A 13,310-nucleotide genomic window follows, 5' to 3' on the forward strand; every position below is an offset into this window, starting at 1 on the left:
GTTTCAAGTTTAAAATCTAAAATAAGTTAGCAAATAGAAACTAGCTAACTATAATATGAAATCCAAAAGCAAGATGAATATTAAGGTTAAGTGAACATTTAATTATTCTTATTCTAAGGTTCTTATAACTACCGTCCTAAGTGCCTAATCATCATCATCCATTTCATCATTTATGTAGACATTATATATTTGTATACTAGAGTTGCAAAAGACATCAAAATACAATTTCACACTCAACTATTCAAGTTATACCACTCAGCAACAATTAAAGAGCATGCTCAAAAAAATCAATCAATCAATATACAAATACAACTGTATAAGCATAATTGATAAAATTATATATAAAAAAAATATTTTAGTAATATTAAAACACAAATTAGTATATTGATCAAAAAAATTTAACAACATTATAGCTTAAAAGGCAACAAAGCAAACATCAAATTCTTCATTAAGAAATGAAGAAGCATTCCTTCATTTTGATTACAAGTGAACTAGAAATTAGAAAACATTTGCTTAGGTTAACATAATTTTATAAAAATAAAATAAAAAGTCATGCCATCACAACATGAAAAAAAAAAAAAAAAAAAAAAAAAAAAAAAAAAAAAAACCCTTAAAGCTTTGTTAAAACAAAAAATTTATCCCATAAAAAAAATTTAAAAAAAAAAACCAAAATTTTATGTTTTTGGTAGGATCTCATACGATCCTAGTGCGATCCTAAATATTTTGGTGAGGTGGGATCATAAAATTGTGTGATGGTGAGGTGGGATCGTAAAATTGTGCGATCCTACGATTTAGATCACGATTTTGACAACCATGACTGCAACCGTCATTGTTAGTATCACTGTTGCCTCTACCGCGACTATAGTACATCAACGTCCACTGCCTTGCCGCAACCATCACTTTCGCTTCTCTAATCGAACCTCTAGTTGCACCATCAAAAAGGACTCTCTCCGATCTACTTGCCTGTGAAAAATTGTCTTCTTTGGACCATTCACGTGGCCTCACGTGCCACTATAAGTCTTAGCAGTATCATCACGTGCCACCACTCTCCTTCACACACTTCCATGCGCCAGAACTGCATCTGTTGATGTCATCGATTACGTCATCTACGCCACGTTAGCCCTAGCTGACGTCATTACCGCTACGTCATCACTGCCATGTCAGCACCCAGTCAGCTGCTTACGTCAGCATCAATCAACTACTTGCATCATCTTGCTAACGTCATCACCATTAACTTAGTTGACCACGCCGTTGACCGTTGACTTTTTCTAAAGTTGACTTTTTGCAATCCAAGTGCTCCTTATCCAGTTTTTCGTGTAAATTTCATTTTTTTTAGTCCATTTTTACATATTTTGCTTCTAAATAAAGAATAAGGACAGGTCAACTTTTTATTGCAACAATCATCCTCGACAATCCAACAAACATTTTTGCAATTTTTGCAAATGTCTTGGCCATAATATTGAGACTTGTTATCAACACAACAAATCAGTTATTTCCATTTCTGCTGCTACTGTTGCTAACACTGAGAGTATCCAACTAACGGCTCCTGCCTCCGCAAAGTTTAAGTCTTCTAGATCCATTATCACCATTTCCACAGTTGACCTTCAAAACATCATCGCTAATACCATTTATATGGTTGGTAATGCATCTTATTCCTTTTCTCTCTTAGTTTCATTTGGTATGTCTCCTTCCTCTTGGCTTATGAATTCTGCTTGTTGAAATCACATGACACATCACTTATCCTTATTTTCTCAACTTGAACCTGCACCACACCCTCTTAATATTTACACAGCTAATGGTTCCACAATGTTTGGTCATAATATAGGTTCTGTCTCAACCTCTAACCTTTCAGTTCCTAGGGTCTTTAATGTTCCTAACATTTTTTACAATTTATTTTCTATGAGACAATTAGCTGAGTTAGGTTATCGCATTACCTTTGATTATTCTGGGTGTATTATGTAAGATCCGAAGACGGGACAGGAGTTTAGGACCGGTCCCAGAGTTGGGCATATATTTCTCGTAGACAACCTTCATCTTCCACCTGTTGCTCCTATTTCTGTTGCTGATGTAGCTGCTACAGTTTCTTCTATTCCTTCTCTTGCACTTTGGCATTCCCGACTTGGTCACGCATCTTCCTTTCGGGTACAACACTTGGCTTTTTAAGGTTTGTTAGGTTCAATGTCAACAGAAAATTTTGCTTGTGTTTCATGTCAGTTAGGAAAACAATCAGCTTTGCCTTTCAATACTAATGAATCAATGTCCACTAATATCTTTGACCTAATTCATTCTAATATCTGGGGCCTTCCTCTGTCTCTAGTATTGGTGGATCTTAATATTTTATTGTCTTTGTTGATGATTATTCCCACTATAGCTGGATTTTTTGTATGAAACATCGTTCTGAATTATTGAAAGTATATTCTAATTTTACAAAAATGGTTGAAACTCAATTTTCCAAATGAATCAAAAATTTTCGATCTGATAATGATCTTGAATACACTCAATATGCTTTCCAAGATATTTAGCATTCCTATTGAACTATTCATTAACTAACTTGTCCAAGTACCTTTCAGCAAAATGGTAAAGTCGAACGAAAACTTTCGCCATAATCTTGACACAATTCGTGCTCTCCTTCTCTCTGCCAAAGTTCCTGCTCATTTTTGGGGCAAAGCTGCTCTTCATGCTGTTCATGCTATTAATCGCATTCCCAGTCCTATCATCCAAAATCAAGCTCCAAATATGCGCCTTTTTTGGTCATCTTCAAACTATCACCACCTTCACTCCTCTGATTTTGCATGTTTCGTTCTTCTTCAACTGCATGAGCATAACAAACTTAAGTCTCGGTCTAAACTTTGTTGTTTTCTTGGCTATGGAGAAACTCAAAAAGGGGTATCTCTGTTATGATCTCTCATCATCTTTGTATAACCTGCAATGTTGTTATTTGGGAACATCACTCCTTTGTCGAGCTATCTCACTTCCGTGCCTCCCTATCTACCTCCTTTGTCTTAGATCTTTTTTCCAGATGAGCCACATATTCCTTACTCCTGATCCTCTTATAGACTTCTTTGTCCAACCACAAGATATTTTTGATACCTCTCCTAGATCACCATCTAATGAACAAGTCAAAGATGAGCCACCCAACCCTGAGCTTAGGTCCCTTGCTCCTGCTCCGTCTGAAAATCTTGCATAAGACATTCCACCTCATCACTCAACTCGAGTAAGATCCATTCCTGCATATTTACTTGACTATCATTGTTACACTGCCCTTGCTACACTGCACGAACCTCACGCCTATCGTAAGGCCTTCACTAACCCTTCATGGCAGATTACAATGAAAGAAGAACTTGATACATTATCTAAAAACTATACTTGGGATTTGGTGACTCTCCTCCCTAGGAAATCTGTGGTTGGTTGTAAGTAGATCTACAAGATCAAGACTCGCCCTGATGGGTCCATTGAGCGATATAAAACTCATCTTGTTGTAAAAGATTTTACACGAGAGTATGGAATTGATTATGAAGAGACATTTGCTCTGATTGCTCAAATCTCATCTATTCGTGCCCTCTCAACTGTTGCTACTGCCAGTAAATTGGACATTTTTTAGATGGATGTCAAAAATGTCTTTCTTAATGGGAATTTAAGTGAAGAAGTTTATATGCAACCTCTTCCTGATCTCTCTATTGAACCAAACAAGGTTTGTTACTTTCAACGTGCACTTTATGGCCTTAAACAAACTCTACGAACTTGGTTTGCCAAGTTCAACTCTACTATCTCTCACTTGGGTTATATTGTTAGTCATTATGATTCTACCTTATTTCTTCATTGCGCTGACAAAGACACTATTTTGTTTCTCCTATATGTGGAGGATATGATCATAACTGGTGATGACCTCAGTGGCATTCAAGAACTCAAGAACTTTCTTAATCAGCAATTTAAGATAAAAGATCTTAGACATCTCAGCTACTTTGTGGGTCTTGAAATCACTCATTCTATAGATGGACTTTATATTACTCAAGCCAAGTATGTTTATGAACTTTTATCTCGAGTTGGACTCACTGATAGCAAGACTGTTGACACTCTAATTGAATTTAATATGCATCTGACTCCCTTATAAGAGAAACTATTGTCTAATCCCTCTCTTTATAGATGCTTGGTTGGCAGCCTAATTTATCTCACTGTTACTTATCTAGACATTTCCTATGTTGTTCACCAGGTAAGCCAGTATTTGTCTTCTCTACGATCAACTCACTATACTGTTCTTCTACGCATTCTTTAATACCTAAAAGGCACTCTCTTCAATGGTCTTTTCTACTCTACTCAGTCTCCTCTTGTTCTCCGTGCATTCTCTAATATTGATTGGGCAGGAGATCCCACTGATCGCAAGTCCACCACTAGTTATTGCTTTCTTCTTGGTTCTTCTCTGATTTCTTGGCGAAGCAAAAAACAAACCCTTGTGGCCTGCTCCAGTACTGAAGCAGAATATCATGCCCTTGCTGGTACCACATCTAAGCTCCTTTGGCTTCAATAACTTCTTAAGGACTTAGGTGTGTCCACATCCTCTGCTATTCATCTTTATTGTGTTAACCAGAGTGCCATTCATGTTGCTCACAATAATGTCTTCCATGAACAGACTAAACACATTGAGATCGATTGTCATTTTATCCGTTATCATTTTGTCCATGGTGCTCTCAAGTTGTTCTCTGTCTCATCTAAAGTTCAATTTGCAGATATCTTCACGAAGTCACATCCTAAGGGACACCTTTGTGCTTTGATTGACAACCTCAAGTTGGTCTCACACCCACCTTGAGTTTGAGGGGGGCTATTAATGTGTAATAAGTTGTGGGCTTTAAGCCCACCTTATTTACTTGTATAGCACATATACTTATATTATACACTCTACCTCCTATATAAAGACACTCATGTATATTTTATTATTTAAAAAATACAATAATATTCATCTAGTATTTCTCACAGTGTTAAAAAAATGTTTGTACCTAGAGGCTAACATGTAATAGCATTAATCTGCTTGCAAAGTGCTTAAGTTTGAATCAAGGCCAAATGTATGCCTATATAATTAATGTCCTTATATGTCTTTGTAATTAATTAAACTTATATAAAGTTATAGTTATTGAATCAAAGCCCATATATACAAATTGTATTTGGTGATGTAAAACACAATTGTTAATAGGACAAAATTTAGGTACAGTACCTTAAGTGCTATTTCTTAAGTTCCCCTTTTAAGATTCAGCCATGTGGCTATTTAACTGAAAAAATACACTTCCATTTATGAGGAAAAATCCACATGACAGAATTTTAAAAATGGAACTTAAAGAACAACACCTAAGTATTGTACCTAAGTTTTGCCCTAGTTAATAACCCTTCTCCCATGCAATTACGTTTGATATATGTGTGTGGTTAGAATCCCTACTATGGTCTGCCCTGTGTACTCCATCATCAGATTCCTATAACTAGGAGACAATGCGCCACCACCACATTTGGGCTAACTTACGTAGCTTGGTGCTGTCAAGCTTTGGTTGCTCTTATTCACAATAGGAGACAATAAGCCACCCTTGCATTTATGAAGTTTGGAGGCTTATCATTGAGAGCCCCTCTCACACACACTCGGGTTCCATGTGACTCTGTGTACAGGCTAAATAGAATTTAATTGCACTGTGTTGCATACTTGCATAGCACAGCCAAACCAACGAGAGGATTGAGATCAAGAAGCTTCTCCACCGCAAACACTGCTACGATATCTCCGAGCATTTATTTCATATGTTTGCCTTTTTAGTTGGCGATGGAAACTAGTGATGCAGATATTATAAATCATCGGTCCCACTAGAATAATTCTTTTCTCTCTTTCACCATGTACTTTCTCATGGTTGGAATATTTTTTGTCACGCAAAGTTGGGGCCGATTGGCCAATATATCCAACTTGAACTTGTAAAACTAAGCTGAGTGCTTTTGCAGTCATAAATCCAATTTAAACCCAAGTTTTACGGCGCTTAATTATACAAGAATGGAAAATGTTTGCCTGAAAATGTCTATACAGATTAATATATATTTCCCTCTATTCTTTTCCGAATTTAGTTTCCCTTAATTTTAAAAATACGGCTCAAATTGTTTACATTGCTCAAAATGAATGAGCTGTTGGTCCTTGTTGCGACGCTATTGCTGAAAAGTGAAAACAATCCAAAAGCATTCAAATTAATCCTTAATTCCTTACAACAGATTTCTTTTATTTTATTATATGGCGTTAATTTGTTGAACTGTCCATCAACATACGGACATACGGTAGGAAATGGTAATGTTACAAAATCTTATGCACCAAATACACACACACAACACAAGTTTAAGAGTCTTTCATTTTCTAGCAAATATGATTATATTGATTTAGTGATATGATGGTTTCGTGTGATAATTAAGTAATAACTAGGTGAGGTTCGGACCACTGATGATTCTTGTTTGCACCATTTGTCAACTTTCTCCTTGAACTGTTTATGAAATCAATTAGATTTAAAAAGTAGTATATTTAAAGTCGTGTTCTACTGTTTCTTTGACATTCATATACCTGATATATATATATAGAGAGAGAGAGAGAGAGATCAGATTATTTCACCAGTCCTTGCCCAGCTATTTGATATTAAAAAGACCAGAAAATTGTTGTTTTAAAATGCTATTTGGCCAAAATACCATCATTAATGCTGAAGTCATTATCAGTAGCGATCTGCAATCCCGGTAACTTTGAAGTGTCAGACAATACACCACCCATAATTTATACAGATAAAGCCTAATTTTGATGGAATGCACAAATTCAAGCAAGTTGATTCCGTTGGTTTATTAATTTAATTCATTTCATTTTATTATTACCTTTTTTCTTTTTTTTCTTTTTTTTTTCCAATGGGATGGGATTACTTGTATTCAGACCTTAAAAGGTTTTTTTTTTTTTTTTTTTACTAAGCCCTTAAAAAGTCTTCTTTTTTTTTAAATGGGAGGGGTGAATTTCGAAAAAATTAAATGGGAGAACTTCAGCCAATTGGAGTTCTATATTATGCGTATTTAAAGTCTACATCATATACTCTAATTCATAATGAGTAAATACTAAATAGTAAATACACTGGTCTCCTAGCTGAGCCTTGTATGCGTGCGTAGCTTTTATGAGTGCGTTTGGATTGGGCGTTTTCGCCCAATCCTGCGTCTGCGTTTTTCTTTTCTTTTTTTTTCTTTTTTTTTTTTTTCACGCGTTTTGGGTTTGCGGCTACTGTTCATGCACTGTTCAATGAACAGTAGCCGCAAACTTTGACTTTTCAAATTTTTTGGACCAATCACAGCACATCGTGTACTGTTCACGGACCCACAAATTTCACTTTTCAGCAACTTTTTCATTAAAAATGGGTCCACGATACTATTCACACATTTAAAAATTATTTCGCTACAGTGTTTTTCAGTTTTCAGTTTCAGTTTTCAGTTTTCAGCTGTATCCAAATTATATCTTTAAGTTTAAGACTTAGGGTGCCTTTAAAATTTGAAAAAAAGTTAGTTTATTTTACTTTTTAGCTTATTTTTTCTTCTAAAGTGAGTTTCATTGCACTATTAGATGGGTCTCATTCCTCTAAAAATCAGTTTTTAGCCTTTTTTTTTTTTTCTATCTACTTTTAGCAAAAAAATTTCAATTTTGACAAAATAAACAGTTTCTAAACGGACCCTTAATGAGATCTGTGGTTCTAACTTCTAACCTTGCCTACATTAAAGAATAATTGGTATCTTGGACCTGATAATAAAGAGCAATCATTATAAAGTGAACTTCATAAATTAAAATTCTATTGCTTCTATATAAAAAATAAAAAATAAAATGTTAACAGATGCCCTAAGGTCATTTGTTAATAAATCATTTTAGAAAAGGTTTTATAGAATAAGGAAGAAAAAAAATAATGTTTTGACAATTTTTTCTATTCCCCATAAAAGTTGTGTTAAAACTTTCCTAAAATAGTTTGCTAATAATTTTCCTAACGGCACCCGTTAACATGACCTATAAAATAAATTGAGATCTAATAATTGAAGAGAGAGACGGTAAAGTACGAAATAAACAAAGTGAGTGAAGAGAGGGATCATGTGGGAAAAACATTGAAGTAAATGCAACCCTCCAAAATAAAAAAGAATGGAAAGAAAAGTGAAGACAAAAGGAGTAGGATGTTGGTTAAGTTTAATTGTTCACCAAAGTCTTGGAGATGTTGACCACAGTTGATAATAACATTATTCTGCCATGGATGAGAGGAGAAAAACAGGTCCAGAACTCACCTAAAATCCCACGAAAATGAGACCACATGATTTACCCACTTTTCTTGCAAGTCAACAACAATTTCTACAAATTAAAATTTTATATTAGCCATCTGACAGAAACTTTAGGATTATCTAACTCGTGGATTTGAATTTGCAGAACTAGTCCTTTGCATTGGAGGACTATAGGTCAGATGAGAAACTATTTCAATGTCAGAAGCGCCAGTTTATTTTTAATTGACCATTTAGATACAAATGGTCACACTAAACATCTCTATTTACGATAGTCAGTATTTGAATGGTTGAAATTAAAGGAGAAATTGAAAATATTGTAGAAGATGTGGAGGCCCATAATGAGAGAGAAAACACGAGGACTGGACATATGTTAAAGAGAGATAAAGCCTAGAGGATGTAAAATAATATATATTTTACATTTTCAAAACCTACTTTATTTATTTTATTATCTTATTTTACAATTCATTTCACATTTTAGTTTCTATTTTTACATCTAACTCATTAAAATAATATAAACTACAACATTAAATAATATAAAAAAGTCAATTCTCTTTCCCCTCTTCCTTTTTCTCTCTAGTGAACTCACACCCCCTTCCACCATCATTTCTTCACCAAAATCACCACCAAAATTACCAAAATAAATTGCCACCAAAAACACTAGCCACCACTGAACCACAAACCCACCACTAAACCAACACCCACAATCCGACCTAAGTACCCAACACCCACCATCGAAGCAACAAGCCAACAACCATCATTGAAGCAAAACCCACCATTGAAAAACTCCATCCTCACTATCAGTCCAATCCAAAACCAAACTCAACGCCCACAACCTGACCCAAGTACCCAACACCCATCACCGAAGCAAGAAGCCAACAACCACCACCAAAGCAAAACCCACCACTAAAAAACTCCATCCTCGCCAACACCCAATCGAAGTAAAACCCACACTGAAGCAAAACCCACCATTGATTCAAACCCAACCAACATCCAATTGACCACTACCAATTCAAACCTAGCCACCATCGAAAGGACCCATGTTGATTCAAAATCGGATCTAAAACCCAGCCAACACCGAACCCAACAACCACCAAGCCTCCACGATCCATAACCTATGACCATCCACGACCGAAATGACCTAGGGATTGAAACCCAGCCAACAACGATCCACGACCCACGGTCACCATTGCCTTCAAGCCTCCACCACACCAACCCTAGTCGCAACCATAGCACCTACACAAAATCCCCACGACCGAAATGACCTAGGGATTGAAACCCAGCCAACAACGATCCACGACCTACGGTCGTCATTGCCTTCAAGCCTCCACCACACCAACCCTAGTCGCAACCATAGCACCCTACACAAAATCCATCTGCAACCCATACCACCACCATCACCACAAAACACACAAACCCACCACCACACAAACCCACAACACAAATCCAAAGAGAAGAGAAAAGGAAAAAGAGATAATGAGAGTAAGAAAGAAGAGAAAATTAAGAAGAGAGAAGTGGGGGAGAGTCAGAGAAGAGAGAAAAGAGGGGGAGAGAGAATAAAATATTAAATTTTAAGTTTATAACCTATGAACATTGGGTTGTATATGTAGAAACTTACTGTTCACGGATTGTATAATTTTTTACATATACCAACCCGAATGGAGCATGTTTTTAGTGGTTTTGCTTGTGAAATAGCAATTGGGGGGTGTTTACAACCCCCAATGCTAGTGCTATTAGCAACTACATCTTTTATTATATGCTCAAGTGTGTTGACAATAAACTATGATAGGTATATATAGAGATGAAAGGAATTAGGATTAGGTACATAGGCCAAGCCCAGAATTAAGACTCTTGGGCCATTACATAATTAACTAATATAAACCCAAAGAAAATATTATTTTGAAAACTTTCTCTCAAAACTCAAGGTAAAAGCTTGATAGAGCATTTACTTTGGAATAAAAGTTTATGAAGATCTCTCAAATATGCATTGAATGATACCTTGAAAATGACATTGAAAGACCGGATTGATTGGATGTGAATCGAGCACAAGGTGGAAGAAACGTGCAAATTGGGATGACAACGCTAGAAAAAGGCTTCAAAGGCCTGAGAATGGCTACAATGGCATGAGCACAACAACAAGAGCCAGAGACTAGCTAAATTGATAGCCTATAGAAGATCAATGAAAAATGATTTTGTGATGAAGCATGTGTAAATGGGTTGGTGAATTTCATGTATACGCGGCCCAAAGGAACCAATTTGAATGATTTAGGAGCCTTAGATGAGCAAACAAGACCCAAAATCAAAACCTATGCGAAAAACGAGCCAAGATTGGTCCAATAAAAAATGTCAACTTTGGTTAAAGTCAAAGTCAACAATAATGAAGTCAACAATCTAGTATAACCAATCAAGAATTCCGTTCAATGAAACAAATCGGTTCGAGAGATTATCATGAAACATCACCGCATTTGTAATTTGTCGGGACCTAAGACTAAAACCCAAAGACAAAAAAAGGTAGGGAGTGAAGGAGAGGGAGATTATCATGCCATGGTATGACATTGATAATGAAAATCAGTGTGCTATTCCTCAATTTTGCTAATGCTCCATTTGTTTTGAAGTAAAATATTTTACATGTAAAATATTTTTAATAAAATATTTTCAGGTGTTTGGTATAACAAGTAAAATTTTTCAAGCAAACCACCAAAACTGGTAGCTAAGCCACTAGAGCCGCTAGTGCCGGAGATCCAATGACTAGACCATTAGAATGGTGGCTTAGACAACCAGATTCCTAGCAATCGCCACCGAAGAGGTGTCTCAATGACTAGATCGCTAGCACCAATGGCCAGAATGATTGCTTTGGTTATTGGACCTTCAACACCAGTCGTCAAAAAGGTGGCTCAAGTGATTGGATCTCAAGATGAGTTACTTGGGCAGTAGCTCTAGCCACTAGCACCGATAGCTAGAGCAGCGACTCCGACCACTAGACTGGTGACCTAGCCACCAAATGAGGTGAGAGGAAAACATTGTGTGTTTTTGTAAAATAGTTTACCAAAATTTTAAAGATAAAACTTTTTACAACTTTTTATAAAGGATTTTATGGTCTACGAAAAATATTTTACAAGTTTGACCACATTTTACATGCAAACAAACACCTAAAAATGAAAAAAATATTTTCCAAAAAATATTTTACTTTAAAACAAATAGAGTGTAAAAGAAAAAGGTTGTTTCGGAGTTTCAATAGCATTAGACAAAGAAACCTTTGAAAAGAACAAGGAGAACCAAGGTTTATATATATATATATATATATATATATATATAAACAAGGATAAAAATACACTACCCTGATACCTATTAGTTAATGCCAGCTTAAAAAACCTTTTTATAATGAATAAGCCTATTTGAAAACAAATTTTTTCCCCTTTGAAACAATGGATGATTTATCACTTATGTACCATGATCATAGCTAAATACATACACTGATTGAAAGGCTGAATAATAAGTTCTCGGGCTTGAAGGAAAAACTACTATCCAACACCAGAAAAGAGATCCTCATAAAGACTGTGGCACAAGCTGTTTCAACCTACACTATGAGTGTCTTTAAACTTCCATCAGCTCTTTGTGATGAGATGACAAGAATGGTGCATAAATTTTGGTGGGGTCAGGCTAACAAGAGGAACAAAATGGCATGGCTAAGTTGGGACAAGATGTGTTTGCCAAAAGAAGAGGGGGGATTGGGATTTCATGATCTTAAAGCATTCAATCTTGCATTATTGGCGAAACAAGGCTGGCGTCTACAAACTAAGACCAATTCGTTGGTTCATAGGGCTTTTAAGGCGCGATATTTCCCTAATGGAGATTTCCTATAAGCTAAATTAGGTAATCATCCTTCTTATGCTTGGCGAAGTATTATGGCAGCACAAATGCACAATCCATAATTCAAAATGGGTCCCATTGGTAAGTGGGTAATGGACACAATCTCAATATTTGGAAAGACAAATGGTTACAACAACCATTAACTTTTCGAGTAATCTCCAGACCAGCTGAAGTTCCCACGGATGCTAAAGTATCATTACTTATTGACCCACATACTAAAGCTTTGAGATCTGACATGATACATCACTTCTTCTCTCTTGAGGATGCATTAGCTGTACTTAGTATTCCTTTGAGTTTTGGATTGCCTAAGGACCAATTAGTATGAGCTTATAATCCGAAAGTTCTCTTTATGTAAGGTTGAATTTAATCAACCATGTGTTGGCTTTATTCCATGACAAATTTGCTTGTAATACAGCACTTAGAAACCTTGTATTTAGGTGGGAATCATATAAGGGTAGTGTGTGAGAAAGTGTGAAGAAATGCTCAAGACTGTGCAGTGAAGCAGGGACTCGCAGCTGGATCTCGCGGGAGGCTCGCGGCTTGCAAGCCGCCAAAAGTTGCACACGCGCAGAGCATGCAGGGGAGCTGAATAGTCATGCCAGCTGGAGCACTACAGGACAAAAATCCATTCAGTTAGCTCGCGGCTTGAACTCGCGACTCAGTCAAGTCGCGAGATCAAGTCGCCAACCAACCCTGTTTTGGAAAAACTGACTCTTCGTATTCCATTCTCACACCAGTATAAATACCCCTCATTCCCACAAAATGTGTGTGGCTATTCAGAAAGAAAAACCCTAAGAGAGGTTTCTTCAAAACACCCACCTAATTAGAGAGAGCTACTCATTCTTAGAGAGAAATCTTTGTAGTCTCTTCTCATTCCCTCTCTCATTGTTATACCTATTGAGGGGAGATTTCTATCCAAACACTACCTACACCCATTTAGAGTGTTGAGTGTTTTTGGAGTTTTGGGAAGCATTAGAAGATGCCAAGGATGCCGGATGCTATGGATTATAGCGGAATCCAGTAAGTTAGAAAAGAAAAAGGTTCTGCGCAACCTCATTAGAGCAAGAAGCTTGGAGGGCTTAAGTACATCGGGTAGATTAGGCTTGGAGGGTCTATTGCTATTCATGTATCTCAACTACATTTTCTAGTGGATT

The sequence above is a fragment of the Quercus lobata genome, chromosome 8 (assembly GCF_001633185.2).
Source record: "Quercus lobata isolate SW786 chromosome 8, ValleyOak3.0 Primary Assembly, whole genome shotgun sequence".
NCBI classification, from domain to species: Eukaryota; Viridiplantae; Streptophyta; class Magnoliopsida; order Fagales; family Fagaceae; genus Quercus; species Quercus lobata.